Genomic DNA, 3,286 nt, shown 5'->3' with positions numbered 1-3,286 from the left:
TTAGTCTCTTGACACAAAACCAATCTATTATGCATCACATCCTCCCATCGCTATTCTGTCTTTCACTTCTCCTCTTGGCTCCTGACAACCAAAAATGCACAGTCTATGCACTACTTACTATGACTAAAAGATGTTTTAAGATATCTGTTACATATGTACATGCTTAAAAAAAAACAACAAAAAAACAAAAAGGTTGAATTACCAGCTGCGCTCTTGTCGAGAAGCCTTCACTGATGTACGTACTGTTGATCGGTTATTGTGTTTGCACCACTTTACTCATTTCCTTCCTTTGCATTCTTGGGCAATTACAATAGATACCTCTTAAAAACAAGTGAGCTGAGACACCTGTGAGTTAAAATAACAGAAAACATCACTAAAAAAATAAAGAAAAAAAAAACAAAAAAAAAAACAACAACAATTGGTGGTAGGGCTGAAACACCAATCCCCCTGGCAGAACTATGTGCAAGCATTCTGGGGTGTGCCATGAATCATATGAATGCAGTGTATGCGCACAATTAAAATTGTCATTTCAGCACTAGAAATACATCCGTGAGTGCACAAATTAGCCATAATTGGATGCTTAAATTAACCAGATAGGAGTTTCATAAAGAAGGCCATATTCATAACAAACACAAAGTAGATATCAAAACCTTCAAAATGGAATCAGTTTGAAGAGTTTTATTTCCTGCCCACATGAGCTTTTCTTCTAATAAAATTCAACCACAAAATGCTTTTTTCAGATTTCAGAGGTTTCTCCCACAATAACTGTTTAACACAGATATGCCAAATTTACATATTTCATAGCCAGTATAGCTGGCATTAAGGAGCCAAGAAATGGAGAGGCTTCTTTGAGTGTAATGGTATGCATCGGTGTCTCAAACATGGATGCTCGCAATAGTCAATGCAATATTTTCCATAGTTTGAACATACATAAACTTCACAGTTTAGTGTCACTGTCTGTTGTTTGACTATAGTCAAAGTCTGGGTGTCCATGACAACTGCCACAGAAAATTTCAGGCCTCTAAGTTTTATTTATTTTATTTTATTTATTTGCTAAGATATTCTACCTTGAACATGGCTCCCGAAACGACAGCCATAATTTTTGCCTAAAACACGGCAGACCCCATGCACACTTAATTGGTCATATCTCAGAAACTATTTGGCCTACAGGCCTCGAACTTCAGATTTGTTGTTCTGAATAGTCTGGGAATATATGATTAAAATTTGAAAAAAATCTGAGACAAAGTGCGTGAGGCCCTCGAATTGACATGGAATGACCCTCATGGTTGACTTGTGAGTGGAAGTGTTCTCTCCAACAATCAAGGATTTCAGATTCTTCAGTAAGAAGAGTGGAGTTATCAGCTGATCTGAGGGGTCCTGCAGAGGAGCATTTTGGACCATAGACCTCTTTGGATTTTTGGTAGAAGGCTCTCAGGTTTTGGGTATCTACGGAACCTTGCACTGCTTGCAGCACGTCAGCTTTGTTCTGGCATCATTGGTTTTGTAGTTCACATAATCTGGTTTGGCAATGGCTTCTTGAGCAGTTTTAGCCTCTTTCTTTTTGGCTGTGATGATGGGTATTTTTCATGTTCTATGCATTTTACGCTTGGCATTAATTAGACTGTTGTCTCTATCATTCTCATCAAACCAATCTTGACTTTTCTTAGAGGTATAGCCAATGATTTGCTTGTCAGGCTCCAGAGGGGAAAGAAAAAAAAAAACAAAAACAAAAAAAAAAACAATTAGCAGTTATGCTCATTTCAAGCGAATAAATATGAATAAATGTCTTTATCAAACAGCAAAACATCCTGTCGAATGACAAACAGCAGATTAAACAGACCCCTGTTCCCACTTGGTCCTGCAGCACGCAGCAGAGACACAGAACATAAACAACAGATGAATGCCACAGTGAGCTGGATTTGCATTGGCTTCACCTTGTTGGTGGACGCCTGCCATTCACTTCAGGAAATGTTCACCATGCAAAAGAAATCTACAAGCATCACAGTCTGTGTTAATGGGCTCAGAACTGATCAACGTGTGACAATCCACAGTCAGTTTGAAGCTGAAAATTCCCAAACAGCAGGCTCCATGCTCTGCATAGGGACTCAAATAGAATCTTCAGCCAATCACAAAAAGGAGCTGTCCCAAACACATAATGTATTAACAGACACTACATTCTTGAAGAGGAAGATGAAGAGCTGGAATTGGAAGATCTAAGAAAAATAATGTTCTTTGTTCTACAGAAATGTGTTTTTAACTAGAAGACCAAACTTTTGAATAAAAAGAGGGACTTTTTAATTATTATTATTATTCTATTTGGTCTGCTTTGAAACTACAGGGACAGCTCTAAAGAACAAGATGGGCAATAAGAAGGAAATTAAGATTGAAATTATTATCCTTCTCATATTTTGAGATACTCTGAGAAGAAGGAAGACACTTTGATTTTGACTGTTATATTAACTGAACAGGAAGTAAGTATTTCCCTCTGTTTTCATTAGCATCAGTGTGGGAAGCCCAGGATCTGAAAGCTTATTGGAAATCGGTTGCTAGGCTACCACTGAATATTAGCAGGATTGATTGTTGGCTCCCCTCCATTCAGATATGAAAATAAAATCATAAAGTGCTATTCTGTAGTGGAAAATGCACACAAAGAACACATTTAAAGAACCAGGCTGATGGCTTCTTGCTTCTTTACTGACAACTGCTCTGGACAGCGTTATCAGCAGATGCAATGCAGTTGGTCTTTATCAGTTATTAATGCCATTTTGTCCGTCTGTCATATCAGAACAACATAACACAGCCTACCCAAAAAGGCAAAACCACTTGTAACATGGATTTTCACAACATAACAATTGACAGTAAACAGTGGTGGGCACAGTTCCACTAATTATCGAAGGTAACGTTTTCATTAGCGGATTAGCTTTCCGGATAACTTTGAAAACCATCAGCAGACTAATTTTCATCTTAGGTGCATGTCCAATGTGAGAGACATAATCTAAAAAAATAAAAAATAAAAAATCCGGAAATCACAATGTATGACTTTTTAAAATAATTTATTTGCATGTTAATGCTGCAAATAAGTATTTGAACACCTGTGAAAATCAATGTTAATATTTGGTACAGTAGCCTTTGTTTGCAATTACAGAGGACAAATGTTTCCTGTAGCTCTTGACCAAGTTTTCACACAATGCAACAGGGATTGTGGTCCACTCCTCCATACAGATCTTCTCCAAATCTTTCAAGTTTGGAGTTTCAGCTCCCTCCAAAAATTTTCTATTGAGTTCAG

General features: G+C 37.4%; 1 protein-coding gene across 1 annotated transcript in view; it reads right to left on the bottom strand.

The window, feature by feature from the left end:
- Positions 1-3,286, bottom strand: part of abhd17b (abhydrolase domain containing 17B, depalmitoylase) — an 82,303-nt gene that overhangs the window by 27,325 nt on the left and 51,692 nt on the right. The window lies entirely within an intron of this gene.

This window comes from Thalassophryne amazonica, chromosome 5 (assembly GCF_902500255.1).
Source record: "Thalassophryne amazonica chromosome 5, fThaAma1.1, whole genome shotgun sequence".
Classification (NCBI taxonomy): Eukaryota; Metazoa; Chordata; class Actinopteri; order Batrachoidiformes; family Batrachoididae; genus Thalassophryne; species Thalassophryne amazonica.
This window is presented reverse-complemented; position numbering and strand designations above follow the sequence as displayed.